This window comes from Globicephala melas, chromosome 7, assembly GCF_963455315.2.
Source record: "Globicephala melas chromosome 7, mGloMel1.2, whole genome shotgun sequence".
Taxonomy (NCBI): Eukaryota; Metazoa; Chordata; class Mammalia; order Artiodactyla; family Delphinidae; genus Globicephala; species Globicephala melas.
Genome location: NC_083320.1, coordinates 69,486,711 through 69,513,382, shown reverse-complemented (window position 1 = coordinate 69,513,382; position 26,672 = coordinate 69,486,711). Strand labels below are relative to the sequence as shown.

The 26,672-nt window shown below is 37.3% G+C and overlaps 1 protein-coding gene and 1 pseudogene across 9 annotated transcripts in view; one reads left to right on the top strand and one right to left on the bottom strand.

Moving 5' to 3' along the window:
* Positions 1-26,672, top strand: part of SLC4A10 (solute carrier family 4 member 10) — a 312,417-nt gene that overhangs the window by 231,920 nt on the left and 53,825 nt on the right. The gene's annotated exons all lie outside the window — the stretch shown is intronic.
* LOC115849079 (ribulose-phosphate 3-epimerase-like) lies at positions 14,992-15,877 on the bottom strand (annotated as a pseudogene).

The following is a 26,672-nucleotide window of genomic DNA, read 5'->3' as shown; positions in this document are numbered from 1 at the left end:
GGTGTATCACATTGTTGATTTGTGTATACTGAAGAATCCTTGCATCCCTGGGATAAATCCCACTTGATCATGGCTTATGATCCTTTTAATGTGTTGTTGGATTCTGTTTCCTAGTATTTTGTTGAGGATTTTTGCATCTATATTCATCAGTGATACTGGTCTGTAATTTTCTTTTTTTGTAGCATCCTTGTCTGGTTTTGGTGTCAGGGTGACTATGGCTTCACAGAATGAGTTTGGGAGTGCTCCTTCCTCCGCAATTTTTTGGAAGAGTTTGAGAAGGATAGGTGTTAGCTCTTCTCTAAATGTTTGATAGAATTCACCTGTGAAGCCATCTGGTCATGGACTTTTGCTTGTTGGAAGATTTTTTTTTTTTTTTTGCGGTACGCGGGCCTCTCACTGTTGTGGCCTCTCCCGTTGCGAAGCACAGGCTCCGGTCGCGCAGCCTTAGTGGCCATGGCTAATGGGCCCAGCCACTCCACGTCATGTGGGATTTTCCCGGACTGGGGCACAAACCTGCGTCCCCTGCATCGGCAGGCGGACTCTCAACCACTGCACCACCAGGGAAGCCCTTGTTGGAAGATTTTTAACCACAGTTTCAATTTCATTACTTGTGATTGGTCTGTTCATATTTTCTATTTCTTCCTGGTTCAGTCTTGGAAGGTTTTACCTTTCTAAGGATCTGTCCATTTCTTCCAGGTTGTCCATTTTGTTGCCATAGAGTTGCTTGTAGTAGTCTCTTAGGATGCTTTGTATTTCTGCAATGTCTGTTGTAACTTCTCCTTTATCATTTCTAATTTTATTGGTTTGAGTCCTCTCCCTTTTTTTCTTGATGAGTCTGGCTTATGGTTCATCAATTTTGTTTATCGTCTCAAAGAACCAGCTTTTAGTTTTATTAATCTTTGCTATTGTTTTCTTTGTTTCTATTTCATTTATTTCTGCTCTGACCTTTATGATTTCTTTCCTTCTGCTAACTTTGGGTTTTGTTTGTTCTTCTTTCTCTAGTTCCTTTAGGTGTAAGTTTAGATTGTTTACTTAAGATTTTTCTTGTTTCTTGAGGCAGGATTTTATAGCTATAAACTTCCCTCTTAGAACTGCTTTTGCTGCATCCCATAGGCTTTGGATCGTCATGTTTTCATTGTCATTTGTCTCTAGGTATTTTTTGATTTCCTCTTTGATTTCTTCAGTGATCTCTTGGTTATTTAGTAACATATTGTTTAGCCTCCATGTGTTTGTGTTTTTTACATTTTTATTTCCCTGTAATTCATTTCTAATCTCATAGTGTTGTGCTCAGAAAAGATACTTGTATGATTTCAATTTTCTTGAATTTACTGAGCCTTGACTTGTGACCCAAGATGTGATCTATCCTAGAGAATGTTCCATGCGCACTTGAGAAGAAAGTGTAATCTCCTGTTTTTGGATGGAATGTCCTATAAATATCAATTAAAGCTCTCTGGTCTATTGTGTCATTTAAAGCTTCTGTTTCCTTATTTATATTCATTTTGGATGATCTGTCCATTGGTGTAAATGAGGTGTTAAAGTCCCCCACTATTATTGTGTTACTGTCGATTTCCTCTTTTATAGCTGTTAGCAGTTGCCTTATGTATTGAGGTGCTCCTATGTTGGGTGCATACATATTTATAATTTTTGTATCTTCTTCTTGGATTGATCCCTTGATCATTATGTAGTGTCCTTCCTTGTCTCTTGCAACATTCTTTATTTTAAAGTCTATTTTATCTGATATGAGTATTGCTATTCCAGCTTTCTTTCGATTTCCATTTGCATGGAATATCTTTTTCCATCCCCTCACTTTCAGTCTGAATGTGTCCCTAGGTCTGAAGTGGGTCTCTTGTAGACAGCATATATATGGATCTTGTTTTTGTATCCATTCAGCAAGCCTGTGTCTTTTTGTGGGAGCATTTAATCCATTTACATTTAAGGTAATTATCGATATGTATGTTTCTATGACCATTTTCCTAATTGTTTTGGGTTTGTTTTTGTAGGTCCTTTTCTTCTCTTGTGTTTCCCACTTAGAGAAGTTCCTTTAGCATTTGTTGTAGAGCTGGTTTGATGGTGCTGAATTCTCTGAACTTTTGCTTGTCTGTAAAGCTTTTGATTTCTCCATCAAATCTGCATGAGATTCTTGCCAGGTAGAGTAATCTTGGTTGTAGGTTCTTCCCTTTCATCACTTTAATTATATCATGCCACTCCCTTCTGGCTTGTAGAGTTTCTACTGAGAAATCAGCTGTTAACCTTATGGGAATTCCCTCGTATGTTATTTGTCACTTTTCCCTTGCTGCTTTCAATACTTTTTCTTTGTCTTTAATTTTTGCCAATTTGATTGTTATGTGTCTTGATGTGTTTCTCCTTGGGTTTATCCTGTATGGGACTCGCTGTACTTCCTGGACTTGGGTGGCTACTTCATTTCCCATGTTAGGGAAGTTTTCGACTATAATCTCTTCAAATATTTTCTCGGGTCCTTTCTCTCTCTCCTCTTCTGGGACCCTATAATGCGAATGTTGCTGCATTTAATGTTGTCCCAGAAGTCTCTTAAGCTGTCTTCATTTCTTTTCATTCTTTTTTCTTTATTCTGCTCCACAGCAGTGAATTCCACCATTCTGTCTTCGAGGTCACTTATCCTTCTTCTGCCTCAGTTATTATGCTATTGATTCCTTCTAGTGTAGTTTTCATTTCAGTTATTGTATTGTTCATCTCTGTTGTTTGTTCTTTAATTCTTCTAGGTCTTTGTTAAACATTTCTTGTATCTTCTCGATCTTTGCCTCCATTTTTCTTCTGAGGTCCTGGCTCATCTTCACTATCATTATTCTGAATTCTTTTTCTGGAAGGTTCCCTATCTCCACTTCATTTAGTTGTTTTTCTGGAGTTTTAACTTGTTCCTTCATCTGGTACATAGCCCTCTGCCTTTTCATCTTTTCTATCTTTCTGTGAATGTGGTTTTTGTTCCACAGGCTGCAGGATTGTAGTCTTGCTTCTGCTGTCTGCCCTCTTGTGCCCTTGTTGCTTACTTATTTTTACATAGTAGTTTGTATTTCTTAATCCCCTATGCCTGTCTTTCCCCTCCCCACTTCACTCTCCCCACTGGTTAACCACTAGTTTGTTCTCTATATCTGGGAGTCTGTTTCTGTTTTGTTATATTCATTCATTTGTTTTATTTTTTAGATTCTACATATAAATGAAAACAGAGTATTTGTTTTTCTGTGTCTGACTTATTTCATTAAGCATAATACCCTTTAGGTCCATCCATGCTGCTGCAAATGGCAGAATTTCATTCTTTTTTATGGTTAAGTGATATTCCATTATATATATATATATATATATATATATATATAAAATGGAATATCACTTAGCCAATTATATATATGGCTAAGTATATATATCTCACTTTCTTTATCCATTCCTCTGTTGATGAACACTTAGGTTGCCAATATCTTGGCTACTGTAAATAATGCTACTATAGATATTGGGTTTGTGTATATTTTCAAATTAGTGTTTTTTTTCAGATATATACCCAGGAGTGTAACTGCTGGATCATATGGTAGTTCTATTTTTAGATTTTTGAGGAACTCCATACTGTTTTCCACAGTGGTTGTACCAATTTACATTCCCACCAACAGTGCAGGAGGGTTCCCTTTTTTCCACACCCATGCTAACATTTGTTATTTGTAGGCTTTTTGATGAGAGCCGTTTTGACAGGTGTGGGTGATATCTCATTAAGATTTTGATTTGTATTTCTCTGGTAATTAGTGATGTTAAACATCTTTTCGTGTGCCTGTTGGCCATCTGTATATCTTCTTTAGAAAAATGTCTATTCAAGTTTTCTGCCCTTTTTTAATCAGGTTGTGTGTGTGTGTGTGTGTGTGCACGTGTGTGCATTTTTTTTTTTTTTTTTTTTTTTTTTTTTTTTGCGGTATGCAGGCCTCTCACTGTTGTGGCCTCTCCCGTTGCAGAGCACAGGCTCCGGACACGCAGGTTCAGTGGCCATAGTGCATAGGCCCAGCCACTCCACGGCATGTGGGATCTTCCCGGACCGGGGCATGAACCCGTGTCCCCTGCATCAGCAGGCGGACTCTCAACCACTGTGCCACCAGGGAAGCCCCTGTGTGCGTGTTTTTTGATATTGAGTTGTAAATATAAACAGTTGAACTGTTTATATATTTTGGATATTAACCCTTTATCAGTCATATCATTTGCAAATATCTTCTCTCATTCAGTGGGTTGTTTTTTCGTTTTGTAGGTTCATTTGGTTTTAAAGCCCATGAACTTTTTTTCTATGATAAAAAAATAAAAATGATAGTAAAACCTCAATTTTATTATAACTCCTTAAAGGCAGTAACTGTCATATGTTTCTATGTATTCCCCATAGCACCTAGCATAATACTCTGTACAAAATAATTTTAACCGGTTAAATCATTGAATGAACAAAGAAGACTACATGCTATGTTCCAGATACTTGGGTGTAAAAGTAGCACCATAGATGGGTCTCTGCCCCAGTGGAGCATATTATCTATTGAAAGACTTAGACATTAAATATTACACAAATAATTACTTAATTATACTTGACATAAATGTTATAAAGGTACAGAATGCCATGAGAGTGAGAAATACTTCCAAAGTTATTTGTATTTGGAGGCCAAGGAGAGCCTATAGCTATTTGAATGGAGATAAAATTCTGATGAGAAAAAGTTTAAGAAAAATTTCATGGAGAAAGTATTTATGTTTTTAGTTTTAGCTAGTAGTGGTGGTGTTTTGCAAAGTTATTTTGCACGTTTTTGAAAAGCTATTTTCTTCATAATATATTATAGCTATAAGTTTAAATAATTTATTAGAGAGAAAAGTATTAAGTACTTACAGAAGCTCTCCTAAGAATAAAATCTGAAACATGGAAATAGATGTATTCATAGAGACTGTATTATTTAAATAGTCATCTTAATAGAAACAAATTAAAGGTTTAGTAATAGAAGAATGAGTAAACTATGCCACATCCATTAAAAATGATGCTTATGAAGAGTAATGAGCAAACAGAAAATACTTACATTATAGTTCTATATAAAAGAGATTAGAAATGCTCATATGCTCATAAAAATGTTGAAAATATACATAAGAATTACTGAAAGATATATACCAAAAATTACAGTTATTGGTGGAAAGATTCTGAGAGATTTCTTTTTCATTTTTTATTTTATAAATATTCTGTAGTGTGGTTTTTTTATTTTTGAAATTCAAAATACTTTATGAAAAAGAAAAATGAATAGGCATAAAAACATGTTTGGCTTCTATAGATACATCATAACTCTCTGATTTTATGCCTAATGTTAATACCTAACTTGCTACACAGCACTCTTAAGGTGATTTAATCAATAAAGAGACTTAAAAAAAAAAAAGAATCACAAATCATTACTGTTCAGCGCTCACAGAAAGGTACTAATAATAACTACAAAGGCAAAAGCAGAGCATCTGCAAACTAGGGACTAAAATTAGTAAAATGTTGAAGGGAGTTCTACCAAATTATGTTTTCTAGAAGGCAGCCATAGGCTCTTCTTGTGTAGAGAAGACTGATCACCTCCATTAGCCTTGAAACAAAAGCAAAGACTTCTGGATGCAGGCATTTAATTATAATGTTTATCTAATCATTCTGTAGCCATTTATATAATTAAGATGGCTTAGAGCATACTTTTCTTTGGGGAGTAAAGGGTAGTAGAGGTTGTGTTTGGTGAAGAGTATATTTTAAGCCAAACAATCCAACACTAATTATGGCATTTTATACTGGTGTTTCAAAAAATATAGAAAAAGTGCAGATACTGCCCATTCTTTTGCCTTTGGATTGTTGAACTTTCCAATCTATGAGCTGGTGGTAGCCACAATTGTAATAACCACCACAACAATGATGATACCTAACACCTAATTAATATTTACTTATGCTAGACCCTGTTCTAGGTGCTTTTACCTATATTAACTCATTTTTACCCTCATAATAACCCTATGAGGTTGATTGCTGTCACTATCCCAACTTTAAAAATACTAAAATATAGAGACACTAAGTAACTTGTCTAAGGTCACTCAGTTAAGTGCTTGGATTTGACTGATACAGGAACTCTGGCTGGAGAGTCCAAAGTCCAATGTCATAGGCACCAGGCTATTTTATGCACCTAAAGATTTTCTTTTTTGCATTAATATTTCCATCTTATGGCCAGAGTCACTAAACATTATTTTGGAGATGTAAGTAACAGAAGAGCTTATTCCAAAAGCTTATTGCTTTCTCTAGTTTTTTTTTTTTTTTTTTCTTTTCTTTTTTGTAGTTTTAGATGAAAAATATTTGGACTAAGTTCATCAGTATAGGTAAAAAAGAGGAAAGTGGGATTTTTCTCATTTTATCTTGACTTATTTATTTAGAATATCTGCTTTTGTCATTTTAAGGACATAAAATCTCAGCCAAAGCCCTCTTTGATCTACCAAGGGTTGGTACAGAGATCTTTTTCAAACTTCCTGTACAAGTGTGCAGCCTCTGAGGACTATCTGCTGAGATTTCAAATATTAGAGGTGTGGCTTCAGGAAAGAATGGTGATTTGGTTGGCTATACATGATACCTATGACGTATAAACCTTTTAGGTAAAAAACATATTTTTCCTCCTTGGAATTGATTTATGGAAGAGGAATATTATTAACCAGAGATAGGCCTGACAAGGAGGCATAGACAACTAATGTCCACTTACAGACCTAACTCTCCAAAAAAAAATGTCTCCCCTATGAGCTTGACATTTTTATCCCAAACTTCTTAATACTTTTGGAAAGTCACTGTTGAAATGTAAATACACTCCCAGGAATGGAGTGACACATTACGCCATTGTCCTCACTAATACAGTGCCAGCACATAGGAAAACAGAGACCATAGCCCTGAGAGAATGGTGCACACAGCAAGCAAAGTGAATGGAGAAGTGATACTAGCCCGGTGGCCAGGTTTACATGAGGCTATGAGAAAATAGGAATCTGGAAGTTGGGCAAGGGTAGTGGTGTAGTTGTCATGATGTGAAGGCAGGGTTGCAGGATGTTTTGGGAGGAATATCTTAAAGGAGAGGGGTCCTGAAAGGGGAAGCTGAGAAGACCGTACATTAATGGTGTATTACTTAATTTATTCTGGAGCCATCTCACTCTTCTGGCTATGCTAATGGAAATGGCACCGTTATATCTAGATGAAGCATATTATAGAGAAAAAAGCAGAAGTTTCAGGGTCAAGAAGACCTGGATTCAAATCTAATCACTATGACCTTGGATGAGTTATCAAACACTTAGTTTCCTCCATCTATAAAATGTAGAAATCAAACTACTAAACTAGAAAACAAAGTGCCTTCTGCCATGCATATGGTAGCTGTATGCATATCATATCTATATGCATAAATATACAGTAGCTAAAGAAAGCATTATATATATGTATACACACACACATACATTTATACGTAGATGTATTCATGCATCTACTATAGTGTTATCTTTCTCCGTTGTTGTGTTACTTCTGCAAGAAACTTGTCATATAGTCTCTATTTTACATTTTAGTTTCCTTTTATCATATGTAAATTTACTTTCACCTAATTTTCAGAATATTCAAATAATTTTCTATTAAACTATGGTGTTGGACCTTTTTTTTCTGAGGTAAATTAGCAAAATGACCAACTTGAAGAATTTTTTTAAAAATTTATTTATTTTTGGCTGTGTTGGGTCTTTGTTGCTGTGCATGGGCTTTCTCTAATTGCGGAGAGCAGGGGCTACTCTTTGTTGTGGTGCACGGGCTTCTCATTGCAGTGGCTTCTCTTGTTGCGGAGCATGGGCTCTAGGCACGCGAGCTTCAGTAGTTGCAGTACTGTAGGCTCAGTAGTTGTGGTGCCTGGGCTTAGTTGCTCAGCTGCATGTGGGATCTTCCCAGACCAGGGCTCAAACCCATGTCCCCTGCATTAGCAGGCGGATTCTCAACCACTGCGCCACCAGGGAAGCCCTAACTTGGAGAATTTTAATCATTATCTACCTGAAAAGTATTGGTGCTTGATACAGCAGATTCAGGCAATATATTACTAATCTACTTTAACAAGAAAGAGACTATTGCTTCTAATGAATGATATTAACTGTTTTCTTTTCGGCAGCATTACTGCCGAATAGCTAACTATGCTATCTATGGCAATAGCTAACTATGCTATCATTATTTGAATTCATGATAAGGCTGGGTAATGAGTTGAGGCAGTTATTCTGTATGATCAGATGATTTAAGCCTGAGCAGAACATAAATGTATATACCTATGCAAATATCTAAAATAATTATTCTGATCTCTGTAGCAATTTAAATACTTGTTATGATTCTAAAAAGGGGACTTTAGGGAGCATATGCCAGTTTCAAAAAACAGGCACATGTTCACACGGCTGTAACTTAGGGATCCCTGACCAATGAATTGGACACCATCTTTCAGCAGGACCTTGAAGTTTTAGCTGGCAGATCTCGGAGCAGCTTTCCAAGCCGTTTGCTGCTTCCTCACTCCCACATGCTTAGTTAGCTGGGATTCCCTGCTGGGAAGCGAAGGCAGGTAGCATTTTGACCCTCTCCTCACCACCTTCAGTATACTTTATTCTCAGAACCATGCCCAGAGATTTAAAAGCATCGGGAATATTAAAAATATCTCTTCCTCACAAGGTTGGAGGCCTTGGACCTTACCTTGAAAAGATTTATTTTTACATTCTTTCAAATTATGACAACTTATGTAGAAAAATATGGCAGATACCTGTTCTTTTTTAAAAAAATTTTTTTGCAATATTTGTTACATAACAAGAGTGTAAGAATAAAGTGGTTGATATGTATTTGTTTTCTGATTATAATTTGGAACACAGGTATAAATGTCTTGGTTTATGGATTAAATGTGTACCCTGTCATCTCCTAACCTACTAGATCTTTTTTGGAATAATAAAATGCATAACACTGGGGCCAGTATCCACAGCTCTAGAATATTCTTAGCCATCTGGTTCTGTTACAGAGTAAAGTTAGACTGGAAATAAGACAATGTTAGTAAAGGAAGCTTCCTTTGCCCACCCCACCTTCCATGGGCTCCATTTTTTGGTGTGCACAACATAGTGATTTAATGATATATATGTATATTGTGAAATGATCATCACAATAAGTTTAATAATAACATCCATCACCACACATAGTTAATATTTTTCTTGTGATGAGAACTTTTAAGATCTACTCTCTTAGCAACTTTCAAATATACAATTAAGTGTTGTTAACAATAGTCGCCATGTGGTCCATTACATCCCCAGAACTTACTTATCTTATAACTAGAAGTTTGTACCTTTTGTTCACCTTCACCCATTTCACCTTTATTCTTGATGAATATTTGACTAGTTATAGAATTCTGGATTGCCAAATGTTTTCTTTTAGCCTGTTAATAACCTCATTCCATTGGTTTAAATTTTAGCTCAGGAGAAGTCATTGTCAATCCTACTGTTGCTCTTTAAAAACAAGGTCTTTTTCCCTAGATGTTGTTAAGATTTTCTCTTTATCTTTGTCTTTCTTCAGTTTCAGTATATTTGGGCATATACTTTTTTTTCTCTTCTAGTTTAATTGAGATATCATTGACATATAGCACTGTTTAAGTTTAAGGTATACAGCATGGTGGTTTGACTTATATACATAATGAAATGATTACCACAATGACTTAGTGAACATTCATCATCCTGTATAGATACCAAATTAAAGAAATAGAACAAAAGTTTTTTTCCTTGTGATGAGAACTCTTAGGATTTACTCTCTTAATTTCATATATGATATACAACAGTGTTAATTATATTTATCATGTTGTACATTAAATCTGTGGTACTTATTTATCTTACAGCTGGAATTTTGTACCTTTTGACTGCCTTCATCATCCCCACCCCCTGCCACTGGTAACCACAAATCTGATCTCTTTTTCATGAGTTTGTTTGTATGTTTTGAAGTATAATTGACCTACAATGCTATATTAGTTCCTGGTACAAAACATAGTGATTCAATATTTCTATACATTTCAAAATGATCACCATGATAATCTAGTTACCATCTGTCTTCATACAAAGATATTATGTAATTATTGACTATATTCCCCACATTGTACATTTCATACCTGTGACTCATTTATTTTGTAACTGAATGTTTGTACCTCTTAATCTCCCTCACCTATTTCTCTCCTCCACTCACTCCTCTCCCTTCTTGGCAACAGCCTGTGTGTTCTCTGTATCTATGACTCTGTTTCTGTTTTGTTATGTTTGTTCATTTGTTTTATTTTTTAGATTCCACACATAAATGAAATCATACAGTATTTGTCTTTCTCTGTCTAACCTATTTCACTTAGCATAATACCCTCTGGGTCCATTCATATTGTCACAAATGGCAAGATTTCATTGTTTTGTATGGTTAATATTCCATTGTGTGTGTGTGGGGTGTGTGTGTGTGTGTGTGTGTGTGTATGTGTATATATATATATATATATATATATATATATATATATACACATACACACACACACACAAATTATCCATTCATCTATTAATCACCACTTAGGTTGCTTCCATATCTATTCACCTATTAATTGCCACTTAGGTTGCTTCCATATCTTGGCTATTGTAAATAATACTGCAATGAATACAGGGGTGCATTTTTTCCAAATTAGTGTTTTCATTTTCTTTGAATACATACCCAGAAGTAGAATTGCTGGATCATATTGTAGTTCTATTTTTTTTTCCATCTCATTACTTTAATCATTTTGTCAAAATAATCTGAACATGCATAAATACTTGACTTGTTATAAGAATGTATAGCATAAAAGTCCCTGAGGCATATCCAAGAACGACTTGAAATGTATTCAGTGCAATTATTCATAATACTAATTGCCAAGGACTTGGCTCCCTCCTAGATATTTAAGATATGTGACTAAAAAAAGATATATAATATATATTATATAATATTCATAATTATACATTATATATAAATATATGTATGTTTATTAATGCTAAATCAGAGTCTCCCTCTCAAATGCCTGATTTTTCTGCCAGTTTACTGATGCTGTGTATGAAGTCATTTCCAGACTGTAAGGAATGTACTTACCGAGGTAAATTAGTTCTTTAAGCCCTAGGGTGCCAGTTAGTAGAATGATGGCAGTGGAACTAGAAGGTCCCAAGAGAAGATGTTGTCCAACCCCCTCATTTTGCAGTTCAAGTGACAGAGGCTCAAAAGGTTTGCGACTTGCACAAGCACGGCTGGTTCTGCCACTATTACTGTAACCTTAGGCAAGTCCTTAACTGGATCTAGACTTCTGCTCCCTCCTCTGTAAAATGGATTGGTGATTGTCACAGCTAACACCTTCCAGGTGCTTCCTGTGTGCCTGACACTGTCCTGAGTACTTTAAGTGTCTTTTCTAATTCTCCCAACACCTCCATAAATTATATATGATTACCTTCAATTAGAGATGAGAATATCAAAGCTAGACATCTTAAATAATTTGCCCGAGATAAGACAATTAGGAAATGTTACAAAGCTGGTCTAGTAACCCAGGAATAACTGCCTCCAAAATTCTCAAATTCCAATCCTTAAATCCCTTCTAAGAAAACCCCGTCAGATAGGTTCTCAAATTCCTTATATCTCTAAAAGTCTAGAGCAGAGTTAACAAACTATGGCTCATGGGCCAAATCCAGGCACCACCTTTGCTTACAGAAATAGTTCTATTTCTAACTTTTTGAGGAATCTCTCTATTGTTTTCCATAGTGGCTGTATTTACATTCCTGTCAATAGAGCATGTGGATTTCCTTTTCTCCACATTCTCACCAATGCTTGTTATTTGTTGTGTTTTTGATAATAGCCGTTCTGACAGATGTGAGGTGATATCTCACTGTGGTTTTAGTTTGCATTACTCTGGTGATGTTGAGCATCTTTTCATGTGCCTGCTGGCCATCTGTACATCTTCTTTGAAAAAAATATCTATTCATGTGCTCTGCCTATTTTTTAGTTGGGTTGTTTGTTTATTTGATGTTGAGTTGTATGAGTTCCTTGTATATTTTGGATATTAACCCTTTATTGGATATATCATTTTCAAATATCTTTTCCCATTCAGTAGGTGGCCTTTTCATTTTGTTGATAGTTCCTTTGCTGTGCAGAAGTTTTCTTAGCTTGATGTAGTCCCATTTGTTTATTTTTGTTTTTGTTTCCCTTGCCTGAGGAGACAGATCCAAAAAATTTGCTAAGATCAATATCTAAGAGTGTAATACCTAAGTTTTCATCTAGAATTTTTATGGTTTCAGGTCTTACATATAAGTCTTTAATCCATTTTGAGTTTTTTTTTTTTGAGTTTATTTTTTATATGGTGTCAGAAACCAGCTCAGTTTGATTCCTTTGTATGTAGCTGTCCAGTTTTCCCAATACCGTTATTGAAGAGGCTGTCTTTTCCCCATTGCATATTCTTGCCTCCTTTGTAATAGATTAATATAAATGTGGGTTAATTTCTGGGCTCTCTACTCTGTTCCATTGATCTATGTTTCTGTTTTTGTGCCAGTACCATACCATTTTGATTATTGTAGCTTTGTAGTACAGTTTGAAATCAGGAAGTGTGATAGCTCTAGTTTTGTTGTTCTTTCTTAAGACTGTTTTAGCTATTCAGGGTCTTTTGGGTTTCCATACAAATTTTACAATTATTTGTTCTAGTTCTGTGGGAAATTCCATTGGTATTTTGATAACGATTGCATTAAATCTGTAGATTGCCTTGGGTAGTATGGTCATTTTAAGAGTATTACTTTTTCCAGTCCCTAAACCTGGTACATATTTTCATCTTTTTTGTGTTGTCTTAAATTTCTTTATTCAGTGTCTTATAGTTTTCTGAGCATAGGTCTTTTACCTCCTCAGTTTGATTTATTCCCAGGTATTTTATTTTTTGATGCAATTGTAAATGAGATTACTTTCTTAATTTCTCTTTCTGATAGTTCTCATTGTTAGTTTATAGAAATGCAACAGATTTCTGTATATTAATTTTGTATCCTGCAACTTTCTAAATTCATTGATGAGTTCTAGTAGTTTCTTCGTGGTGTCTTTAGAATGTTCTGTGTATAGTATCATGTCATCTGCAAACAGTTACAGTTTAATTTGTTCCTTTCCAATTTGAATTCCTTTTATGTTTTTTCCTGTCTGGTTGCTCTGGCTAGAACTTCTAATACTATGTTGAATGAAAGTGACAAGAGTGGGCAATCTTTTTTTTTTAATTTTGTTGAAGTATAAATGTTGCTTTACAATGTTGTGTTAGTTTCAACTGCACAGCAAAGTGAATCAGCTATACGGATACATATATCCCCTCTTTTTGGATTTCCTTCCCATTTAGGTCACCACAGAGCATTGAGTAGAGTTCCCTGTGCTATACAGTAGGTTCTCATTAGTTATCTATTTTATAGTTTACATAGTATCAATAGTCTATATATGTCAGTCCCAGTCTCCCAATTCATCCCATCCTCTCCCTTCCTCCTTGGTATCCATACATTTGTTCTCTACGTCTACGTCTCTATTTCTGCTTTGTAAATAAGATCGTCTATACCATTTTTTTCAGATTCCACATATATGTGTTAATATACGATATTTGTTTTTCTCTTTCTGACTTACTTCAAGGAGTGGGCATTCTTGTTTTATTCCTGATCTTAGAGGAAATCCTTTTAACTTTTCATCATTGGATATGATGTTAGCTGTGGGCTTGTCACATAGTCTTTATTTTGTTAGGGTGTGTTCCCTATGGGCTGCATTTTAAAAGGAGTACAGACCAAAAATTCTATGCCTACTAGAGACTTTCCATGGTACCAGCCTGCTACTGAGCTTTACTTTCTTATTTTTAAATGGGGAGAAAAATACCTGTCCTAGCAGTCATAAGAATGATTTGTAAATTTAATGCGATTATATCAAAGTACTTTATAACTCATAACATAAACTTATATACTGTATTGAGCATCTACTAAATTCTAGGAATAGTACTGGAAACTTCGCACATTTTATGGTGCCTCTTTTAAGGCTCAGCATGATCCTGCACAATTGTTATAATTACATTTGATGTATAATGAGTTAATAGAAGCTCAAAGAGGTTGTGTGATTTTTCAGAGGTCAAATAGGCCTAAAGGGGCAGAGTCAAGTTTCAGCTCAATATTACTTCCAAATAGAGACTTTACTTTTCCTTGTACTCAGAACTAAAGCAACAGCATTATTTAATCTCCTAAGAATGGTAGGTGGCATTAAGAAAGGAGGAAAGATCACTGAATAATCTACCCCTTAAGCAAAGCTGGCAAAGAAAACATCCTGATAAAATCAATGCCTATATTTTAGAGCAGACCACCTGAAAACCCCTGGGCTTCAGACATTTTGAAAATAGTTTTTATGTATTTGACTGTAAAGTAAAAAGGGAAAATATAGATGTTTTAGATGCAAAAGGAATACGGTATGCCATCCTAACCAGATTCAAGCTTATATTTTTCATTAGTTTTATTCTGCTCATATTATCAAATCACAAATGATGAAACAGGAAAAACATAAGGGCTTCATTTACTTTTGGATAACAGATGGGAAACAACAGAAAATTCTTTTCAGAAATGCAGAAAAATAATTTTCTTCATAATAGGTAATATGCCTTCTTTAGGCATTAAGATACATTTCTGTTTATAATCTTAAGACAGCTATATTTTTACTCTTTATAAAAATCAAATCTCCCAATAATAAACAGGGTATTTCTGTACCCTAATCTTTAAATGCCATCATTAAAAATGTAGGTATGCACCCCAGTTTCTAACCTCTCAGAACGTTTTGCACAATAGGTTTTAGTCATGGGAATGAATAATTGCTCAGGAAAGCAGCACCACTTCATGCAATATGATTTGGTAGTCAACATTCTTGTTTTCCAATAAAAGGGAAATTTCATGAATAGAAACATTGGGCTCCTTGAGATTTCACCAATGAAGAGATTGTTTCTGAGTAGGTTCTGAGCAAATATCTCTTAACAGGTTGGTCGCAGATCTGGGGTCTTCATTCCTTATAATAGCACTGCCAGACACAATCATGTTAGCCACTGTGTTTGCACAGTTATGGAGAGTGTCATGGTCTACACTTCACCATTAACCTCTCTGCCAAAAGACAGAAATTGGACCCTTGACTGATGAAACTTTGGCATCATATCTTGCATAAATTTCTGCCCTCCAAACCCAGGTTCAACTGGTGTAACCAAGGCCATATCTATCTGATTAGCCCATGGTGCCAAATACTCAACTGTCATTCCTAGTTTGATGGCAAGTCCAACCTTTGTCTCATTCTCCCAAATGTCTTTAATTAAGGCCCCTGGGTTCTCATATATATGGATTGACCCCTACTGCAGCCATTGGCTTTACCAACTGTTCCAGCCTAGAAACCATCCTGTGCATTTCAAAGAAAGGATCCCGGGCTTCCCTGGTGGCGCAGTGGTTGAGAGTCCCCCTGCCGATGCAGGGAACACGGGTTCGTGCCCCAGTCCGGGAAGATCCCACATGCCGCGGAGCGGCTGGGCCCGTGAGCCATGGCCGCTGAGCCTGTGCGTCCGGAGCCTGTGCTCCGCAATGGGAGAGGCCACAGCAGTGAGAGGCCCGCGTACCGCAGAAAAAAAAAAAAGAAAGGATCCCGTCATAGCTGCTTTTGGAGACTCTACCATAGGGTGACCAAAAGTGACACTGTGAACCAAATACCCATCTGTTGTATCCAGATGCACATATTTGCCCCAGAGACCAGTGTCTAGAAGTACTCAGCCCCTGAATTGGCCAGGTTGCTGTTGAAGATGGATGGGCCAATCTTACAGCTGGACACCATGGTACTGGTTTCCAAGAGCCAAGTTACATGAGTCCTCCAGCAAGATGAAGGGTTTATCCTGATTTCTTCTTCTTCTTTTTAAAAATGTGTTAGTACTTTAATCTTTGAGCAGTGACTAAATTTTCATTTGAAATAATTATTAATTTTCCCAAGTGTAAATCAGAGTAAAGGCATGAGTTATAGCTTTAAAGAATTTATTTTACAATAAGTTAGGTCTTAAGTTCACTTGCCTTTATTCAGATGAGTCAGAAATAGCAGTTTGCTTGGTTTTTGTTGCTTAAGTGGAGTAAGTTAATAGAAGAGCTGGCTAATTTAGTGATTTTGCTAAAATATGCAGATAAATAACTTCAAATATCCATTGATGTGCCCTTTGTTAGTAATATAAATGGGATCAAATGGCTAATAAATGTTTTTGTTCCCAACTTTCTTTCAAATAAAATTCTGTTATTTCAAATAAAATTCTTCCTTTTAAATAATATTCTGTTATATGTATGCATATATATATTTATGTTAGATGTATGCTTAATGTATACATCTACTATCATGCTAGTTTTCTCTTATTATATTACTCCTGTGAGAAATTTGGCATATTTTCTTTGTTTTGCATTTTAGTTTCCTTTTGTCATCAATACATTTAGCAAATTTTCAGAATATAGAAAACTTTTCTCAAATGTTTTCCCTTCAAGCTCCTGTGGTGTTAGGCCTTTTTTATTTTATTTTATTTTATTTTTTGAGGTAAAGTAACAGAAAAATTCATTTGGAGGAATTTCCCATCATGGGAATACACTGCCCCTTACTAGTGAACTGCCTTACAGAAAGACGTTGGCAAGTTCATATATATATGAACAGAACAGTAGCAAGACATTTGTAGGCCTGCAAGCCTTGCTTTTTCACCTAATAGTTTTTCATCTAATCCTGGCACAACTGTAAAATTGGAGCCAGAGATTTGGGACAAGATATTGTAGACACAATGGATCGTTTTTGGAGACTATTGTAGATGTTATCTCTAAGCCTCCATTTAGGGGAGGGTTCAAGATCAGTGTGCATACTTTAAGTCTTACTTTTTTTTTTTTAAACAAATAGTCATCTTACTTCAGACTACAGACATGCTGCCTGGAGCTCTATTGTTAATTTTTTGTCCCTAGACAAGTGTCTGGGTATCTTCGTTAAGTGTGGAAAGGTTATTCATATTAGAATTTGTCCTTGGATCCCAACCTGAAACTCAGAAATCATGTCTTGGAGTGACATGCATGATAACGTAGATTAGGCATCTGTGGTAGCTCACCTGATCTGCCACCTACACTTCCCTTGGTGAATGACAGATCGAGGACCTTTCCTACCACAATTCTCTACTATGTCCACTAACTCTTCTTGCAAGACCTCTCAGTGACCTGAGTACTTTCCTTTAATGTCATTCCTTGAGACCTGGAGCTACAATTGATCTAGATATGCCTAGATCTGATATTTTCAATTAACAAAATGAACTGTAAATGAGGGCTGTGTAACCAACATTAGTTACAGAAACCAAAACAACAATGGGATAAAAAAAAAAATCTTTCAAAAAATTCTTCAAAGGCTTCCTAGGGTTCTCATTTTAACATTCAAAATACTAGGACCCTCAATGCTCAGTCCGCACAGTCTGGGCCTTGCCTATCTCACAGTCCCATCCCCATCTCTTCCCCCCACTCCCCTTCTGTTTCAGCTATGCTAACCTTCCTGTGCATGTCTCCCTGACTCAGGCCTTTCTACCTGCTTTTTGCTCTCTCTAGCCCACCACCCGCACCACCGTGCCCACATCATCATTTCTTACTAAATTTCGTTCATCTTTTAGATCTCAGCTTAAACCTTGTTTTCTTTAGGCACCCAGACTCAAGGTGTGGCTCCCCTTTTATTTACATTAGTGACCTAGACTTCTTTATGGTATATTTCACAAATGTATTTATATAATTATGTAATTGACTGTGTAGTATTTCTCTTCTGCGTTTAAAGAAAGCCACTAGGATCATGTCTCTTATTTAATACTACACTTAGCCTGGTGTCTTGCGTGACACTCGTTAACTTTTTATTGAATTAATTAAGCATCGTGAATAATGCCTTATGACTAAGCTTTCAGTGAATCCTTTTTTCTGTTATCACACATATAGAACAAAACATACTGTATCCTCGGTTCCCCTGAAAGCACAGCCTAAGTCAGAGGCTTCCTTGAAGGTAATTGATCTTAAGGAGCAGGAGTAAAGAACAGTGAGGGACTGATTGCTATGGACTGAATTGTGTCCCTTCGAAATTCGTATTTTAAAGCCCTAACTTCCATTTTGACTGTATTTGGAGATAGTGTCTCAGGAGGTAATCAAGGTTAAATGAGGTCATAAGAGTAGGGCCCAAATCTGATCGATTGTGTCCTTGTAAGGAGGGGAGGAGCTCTCTCATCTCTCTCTGCCATGTAAGGACACAGGGAGAGGGTGGCCATCTGCAAGCCAGAAGAGGGTCTTCAGAAGAACTCAACCATGCTGGCACCCTGGTCTGGGACTTGCAGCCTCCAGATCTGTGAGAAAATAAATTTCTATTGTTTAAACCACCCAGTCTATGGCATTTTATTATGGCAGCCTGAATAGACTAAGACAGTGATATAGGGAAGGAGATAAAGCCAGTAAGAAACCGTGTTACCTAGTTGGTCAAAAGTATAGGTGACTGATGCTTGATTTGATAGGATCTCTAAGAAAGCTTATGAAATGCAACTCACAAATGTTTGCCCTGGGGATGAAAAGGGGAAGCATATATCCAGCAACCTCTATCACCCATTGTTAAGGATGGCAGCAGTATAAGAGCAGGAAGAAAGATACATGATGCAGCCTGAAGAAAGGCTTCAAGGGGTTGCACCTGAAAGTGAACAGTTGAAGTCTCTGAAGAACTGATCACTGCAACAGAGGCTAGAAGAAGAGGTATGGCTGATAGGATTTGAAGTGGTACACAAATTATCTGATACATAGACCACCACAAAAGTATCCTGTATTCAATATCCACAAGTAATTAAATTTGTATCATAATTTTTAAGCAATTCATGTTTTTAGTATTTCTACGATGCTTATTCTACATGGAAAAAGAAATGAGGCAGTTTTTACAAACTGAAGTGGAAAAAATTATGGCTATCTCAGAATCTAGACAAGATGGGTACATTAAGTTAATGACCAAAAAGCAAGTTTAACATGTTTCTTTATCACAGAAGCAGTAAGTTTTGAATTACAGTGAAAATGACGTTGAGGAATAACCTGTTTTAAAAGCTACCAGGGACAGATACTGCTAAAGATGATCACTTTTTGAACATTAGATGATGACATAAGTTGAAAACGATCCAAATAACTTGAGCATATAATTCTAATCAAGCAGGGTATGATATGTTTCAGAGAAATACTGGAATGGCTTCCCCATGATTGCAAACTTTTGAATTTTTTAAAGAGAGAAAATTAAAAGACAAAACTAGATACAGGAGGGACTTCAAGATAATTTTTACACATCGAAATAAGAAAGTAAATTTAGAGCTGCCACAAGGGGAACCAATTATTTTTTCAAATACATTTTATTGTTATCAAAATAATCCATAAACATCCTGAAAAATGCAAATAGTAAAGAAAGATTATAATTAAAGCACCAGCTCACTGAAAGTGCTTTTATCCTAGATTTGTTTTTATTTTTGGTCGTACCTAAATATCTCTAAATAATATGCTTATGTTACTATTTGTTGGTTTACCAATATTAAATGTGACTGATTTACTTTTGTTCTTATGAATATAGATTTAGCTCACTTTCTACTCCCACCTCCAACCTTTCTTCTTGCTGTCTCTCCTTCCAAAATAATTATATCATATCCTAAGTCTCATCATTCCAGTAACCTTTGTACATAAATAAACAAATAACCACAAGTAACGCATATAAGCCTCTATTTCTTGTTCCACGAGTTGTAGATAATTCTCTTTACTTTCTACTTTGTGTTGACCTAAAACAAATAGACTGCCAGTTATTTCTCTAGCAAAAATGGGTTTATTCAAGGTCAGTAAAGAATTGCAATTTGGGATCTGCAACCATGGCAAGCCACGTGCAAGCCCCCTGCAAAAATGAGGGAACTCTTTTATAGAGGGGAAAAGGAAATTGGGAGGGCCGTAGTAACCAAATAGTCCATCGTTTTCTATTGGCTGAGTTGTGACAATCTCATTGGATGAGTTCTTGCCAGGAAAGGAGAAGTCTTTCTTCTCCCTATTGGGCTCTGCTATTGTCATAGGGCATGAGAACTTCCCCTCCTGACTCTATTTAGTTGAAGTTTCTGTTTATCATTTTTTTACATTTTCCCCTTTTCATCAAGATCTTTCTCTGAAAGCACTGCTGGTCAAGAGTCAGGTTTTCTGGTTTCGGTGGCTTTTTGGAAGGCTTTTGGTCCTCCTTTCAAGGAAGGACCTTACCTGAGTATAGTGTCCCACGTTGGAAGGAAAGTGCACAAATTTGAAACCTACTGAGGTCACATTTGAGTAACAAGGAGATGTAGGAGGAAGAACTCTCAGACACTTTTTATCTAAAGTCCATGTTATCAAGATCACAGACACTGGAGATCATCTGAAGCACATGTCATCATCAAAGATTTGGTGACAGACATCCAATAGGCCTGGTTTAGATATCTGGGAAAAGATGTCTCATCAGATGTCATCTGCTTCAATTCTGGGAAATCTTTACTTTGAGGTCAACAGATAATGTGCAAGTCCAATTAGGATTTGGTGCTTTCTTTAGGTGTGTCACGTGAACTCGAGTCTATTCCCTGGAGTTTGGTGGCACAAGGGTCAGTTAGCAACACCTGATAGGTGTTCAACCTTTCCAGCAAGGTTGAAGAGAGTCCTTCTGAATGTGTCTTTTCCAATAGACAAAATCTTCAGATTGCAAGGTGTGATGCTCAAGGTCTTTGTCTCTTGAGAGTGCACTCTGAAAAGATTGCTCTACGAAAATACTTTTTTATTTTTAATAGAAGTAATTAGGCCTTTGCAGTATTGGAATATCTCTCCTTTTATCAGCTGTAGGTCAAAAGAGTTAGGAGCCACATGCATTGGGCATCCAGTGACTATCTCAAAGAGTGAGAGTTTATGAATTCCCAAAGAGGTGGATCTGAGATTTTAAAAGACCAACAGCAATGCTTTTGGCCAAGGTATTTGGAGAGATTCTACAAGTTTTGCCAACTGAGTCTTAATAATGCCATTCATGCATTCAGCTAAACCAGAGGATTGAGGGTGATAAGAACAGTGTTGTAAAGCCAGCCAAACAGCACAGACTTGTTGAAGTACCTGACTAGTGAAATGGGATGGCTATGAAGTTCAAGAGTTCTCTTACTGGGCATAATCTTTTCCAAAAGAACTTTAGTCACAGAGAGGCAGTAGCTCGTCTGCAAGGGAAAGCTTCAGTTCAGTGTGAAAGTATGCAGACTATGACTAAAACATACTTATATCCATTGAGACAGAGGAAATTGTGTGACGCCATTTGCCAGACCTCGAATGGTCCATTAGGCAGTTTAAAATGTCCAGGAGCAGTAAAAGCAGGCTTCCCTGGGTTGTATTTCAGACAAGCAGGACAAGTAAAGTAGGCACTTTTTGTGGCTTTGTTAGTGTTTCCCTACCAATATTGATTCACGAAAGCTATCATTTTGTCAGTAGACCAAAGATTTAATGCATGTACAGTGGTGAGGAGTGGGAATTTTAGAGTCTCCAGTAGGGCTAGGTTGTTATTTGGTCCAAACCAGAACTTTCTCTTTTTATCAAACCAACAATTCTTGAATTTCTAATCTTGTTTTTCCTTTTCTGAGGTCAATTGTTGGGCTTCTCTAGCCAGTTTTTCTAAGTTATCATTTGGAGAAATATCCCTTTGGACCGTGAAAAGGGTTGGCTGCTGTTGGTTCCTTTAAGGGCAGCATTCCTTGTGAAAATGTAAGCAAGGTAATTTTCCTTAGCTTTCAGAGAGTCAAGTCTAGAATGACCCAGAATATTGATAATAGCTAAAGTGTCAGATAAAAGTAATGCATCCAATAATCCCTGAACATAGGGGCCATTTTAAACTTTATTTCCACTGGAAGTAAGGAAGCCATATTGTTCCATAATATTAAAAAATCATGAGCTACTCTGAAAGCATATCTACCATGTGTATAAATATTGGCAGTTTTGCTCTTGGTTAAAGTACAAGCCTATGTAAGAGTGTATAATTCAGCCTTTTGGACTAAAGTAGCCAGAGGAAAAGATACTCCCTCAACACTATCAAAGGCAGTTGCAGCAGCATAGCCAGCACAATATTTGCCATTTTTACCTTTAAAATAAGAACCATCAGTGAACCATGAGAGGTCAGCATTACCAAAATGAATTTCCTGCAGATCATCACGAGGAGTCGGGAGGTGATTCACCAGCATTAAGCAGTTTTGAAAGACTTCATCAAAGAAAGAGGAGAAAAGAGTAGCAGGGTTAAGCTTATTAGAACATAAAAGAGGAGGAGTTAACAGAAGGACTTCATAGGAGATGAGGTAGCCAACTGAGAAATGTTGAGTGGATTGAGATGTCAGGAGGACTTCTACTGGATGAGGTACAAAAACTGTTAAAGGGGATCCCACAACATTTTTCTCAGTGGCCTTAACCAAAAGAGTGGTGTTAGTAATGGCTCTAAGGCAAGGGGGGGTTGTCCTCTTGCCACAGGATCCAGTTACTAGCTAAAGTACCCAAGGGGTCAATGGTGGTCCCATTGACCTGTTTTTAGATGAGAACCCTAAAGTCATTCCCTTCCCTTTCACATACACAAAGGAAAAGGGAATCTGAGCATAGGGATGCCCAAGGGCAGGTGGGTTTATCAAACTCTCCTTTAAGTACTAGAATATTGTATCATCTTATTCTTCCCATAAAATTGGGTCAGGGTTGTTATTTATCAAAAAATACAGAGGTTTGGCCATAAGAGAGAAATTGGAATCCAATTTCAGCAGTAACAAGCTAGCCGGAGAAAACCTTGCAGTTGGTGCTTAGTTTTGGGTTTGGGGAAATTTAGGACACCATGAAGCCTATCTAAATTTAAGTGTAACCCTTGTTCTGATATCAGATGCCCCAAATATCAAACCTGGGCTTGGGAAAACTGCAATTTTCCTTGGCAACCTAATGTCCCTTTAAGGCTAAAAGCTTTAGCAAATGGATACTGTCTTCCTGTGAGGAGGCTTGAGACAGAGAGCAAAGAAGCAAGTTATCCATATATTACAACAAAGCAGAACCCCCAGGGAACTTTATGTCAACCAGATCAGCCTTCAGAATTTGTGAGAAATAAAAAGGACTCTCAGTAAAACCCTGAGGCATTACTGTCCAGGTGAATTGTTTTTCTTCCCAAGTAAAGGCAAAGAAGTATTGGCTAGCTTCAACTGGAATACCAAAGAATGTACCACATAAATCAATTAGAGTAAAGAATTTATTTCCAATGGGAATGGATGTTAGCATCATATGAGGGTTAGAAATGGCAGGTTGTCAAGGGATAACAATATTGTTTATTGCTTTGACATCCTAGACAAACCTCCACCCTTTTTTTTGCGGAGCACAGGCTCCGGACGCACAGGCTCAGCAGCCATGGCTCACGGGCCCAGCCGCTCCGTGGCATGTGGGATCTTCCCGGACTGAGGCACGAACCCGTGTCCCCTGCATCGGCAGGCGGACTCTCAACCACTGCGCCACCAGGGAAGCCCAAACCTCCACCCATTTTACCAAAGGGAGTTATTGTTGTAATTTTGTGTAAAACTTGTCTTTCCCCTTGCCTCAACTCTTTTTTCTTTTGTGAATAAATTAAGCTTGGTTATTACTTAAGGAATAAACTCTCAACCCCCACCCCCCAAAATAGGAGTATCATAGGACCTAATACAAGGGATAATGCAGCCTTGAGCCTTGTAAGCTTTTATTATGGGCTTTATAACTTGAAGGACTTCTTTACTTATAGGCTATTGATTAATTCCAGGAAGAAGTTTTGAAGGATGTGTTTGAATCTTGATGAAAGTTGTGCTGTGAATTTTGCCAATATTAGCTGGAGGTTTTCTCCATGAGGAGGGTGGTAGCTGATTCAACAGAGAAAAATGATCAGTGTTTCCTGAATTCAACTCTAGTACCATCAGAGACAAAGCAAATAAAAGATGTCAAAGGGTCATTTAATCCACGTGGTTGGCTGCTTTAATGACTACTGTGAAGTCCTAGAATTATTTACTCCTTTCGGGAGAAAGAAATTCTGGCATGATACTTCTCTAAGAAGTCTCAGCCTAACAAATGCTTAGAGGTAGAAGAACTAAGGAGAAAAGGGTGTGTATCTCTCAAAGGGCCTAAACAAAAGGGAATAGGTTTAGAGACAGGAACCTCTTGAGGTTCATTAGAGATCCCCACTATTTGGACTGTTTTAGTACATCGAGGCAGGGGCCACTTTGTTGTAGTGGGGCTGAGCACCAAGAGTGTGGCTCTGTTGTCAGTTAGGACTGGAAGAATTTCATCCTCAATCTGGAGAAATGTTTCTCTAAGCCAGTTAAGAAGAAGATTGCGAAGAGCCCCTGTAGTTCTTTGGAGCCATGGCATTGAGAATTGAGAGGACATTGGTTAGAGGGCTGAAGGTACATTTGTACCGATCTCCTTTCTGATGTTCTGGCTCTTTGTAGTAATAGCAGAAACTAGGAGGGTTTTGGTTTCATTTAGGGGGCTTACTTTGCTGGAGTTGAAGATTAAGAATTTTAGTGGTCTCCCTTTTAGGTGACTCCTCTAGAGTGTGAGAGAGCTGGTTTGCCAGATTAACTAAATCTAGAGTGAACACAATTTCCCATTGCATCCTATTTAGTGGGCTGATCCAGGTTCAACCCACTAAAAAACATAGAGTTAAAAGCTACCTTGGTGAAACAACATCTGAAGGAAGACCAGAATTTTCTTAAAAAATAATCTGAAGTCGATTGTAATAGTAATGAACAGATTCATCAGAATTTTGTGTATAAGTCTGAATTTTGTTCTAATCAATAGGCTTTGGAAAAGCCCTAGAAATTGCCCTATGAAGACACCTAGCAATTTCCTGAGCCTGATCATATAATAAGTTAGTAGGTGGGTCTCTGGTTGTAATTCTAGAGATCTTTTAAGATTTTCCGAATTAGCATTTTTCATCCAATGCTGAACCTGGCCTTCACTGACAAGTATATGAACTAGCTGATATGTCAGAGAAACCCAGTTGATAAATTTGACTGACTATATTAAATTCCTCAGCAAATCTGTGAGAATCTTCATTTACTCCGGGAAAATCTTTGACTATGGCTGGCAGTTCACCTTTAATCCAGGGAGTATAAGAAATTAAGGGTTTAGCCTCTGGATCCTCGAAAGGCTTAATTTTAAGGGACAAGTTCAGAGGGAAAGGGAGTGGCGAGTTTCAGAGAAAAAGGGAACTTCAGTGAGAGAATTAGTATGGTGGAACTGAGGGTATAGAGGAGCTGTATATGGCATAGAAGGAAAGGAGGAAGGTAGCACCAGAGGCAAAGCCTGAGATAAAGAAGCCAAAGAAGAAGAGCATGAGGCTTAGGAAGCCATTTTATCTTTCTTTCTTTGTTTGCCTCAGTAAAACTTAAAGTCCTATTTTGCAGAGAGGCGGTTTTAGGCTCTTGATAACATTTGGAACCCTCAAATTACCAATTGAAATATGCATTCCATTCAGTTTTGGAAATTTTAGAGCTATGGTTGTCCAATTCAGCTTTAAGAAAAGTTAAGTTTGGAGATATAAAAAGTTCCTCATAATCACCATTGATACTGTAAATTGCCTTTGATTGGGTCAATCCATTTAGTTAGAAATGTGCCTGAGGAAGAATCGTGGTTTTCAAACAAAAATTGGCCAGGGTCCCTGTAAGAGGGGGACCCTCAAAATATTTAGATAACTGGGATCCCATTTCTCGGAGGGTTTCTCTAGAGTAAGAGAATAATTTTCAAGAAGCTCAAATAGCTGTAATAGCTTAAACAGCCCAAATAACCTGCAGGCCTAATACCAGCCAGTTCTAAAGGAACAGTCTAGTCCCAGAGGAGCCAGGCCCAAAGCTGCTCAGCACAGTTCCAATAGAACAGCCCCTATTCGAAATGGAATTGGGCCAAAGGCTGAACTGGCACAGTTCCAATGAAACATCCCCCTGTTCCTGAAGAAATGGGCCAAAAGCTAGCCAGTTCCAGGAGGAACAGCTCCTGTTCCAAAAGGAATGGGCCGAAGGCTAGCCAGTTCCAGCTGGAACAGTCTGATTTCAAAATCATACCAAAGTGCCAAATGAATACTCACATACAGAGCAAGGCCTTAACCAGAAAGGAAGAAACCTTAAAATAGATCCTGAATAAAACCTGGAGAGCTTCAAAATGCAAAGTGGATGGAAGCTCAAATCCAGGAGAAAGACTAACCCTCAAAATCCAGGGTTGATGAAAAAAGCAGTGAGCAACAAGGGCTCAATGTTGGTACCACACCTGTTTGCTCACCAGCCTCAGAGTTGTTGGGGGTTTTCTGGGGATCCTCATAAGGGCCATCAAATTGTTGACCTAAAACAAATAGACTGCAGGTTATTTCTCTAGCAAAACAAAACAAAACAAGGGGGGTTATTATTCAGGATCTGCAAAGAATTTCAATTTGGGATCAGCAAGCATAACAACGTGCAAGCCCCCTGCAAAAATGGAGAGAAGAACTCTTCTAGAGGCGGAAAAGGAGTTGGGAGGGCCATAGTAAGCAAACAGTCCATGGCTTTTCATTGGCTGAATTGTGACAGCCTCTC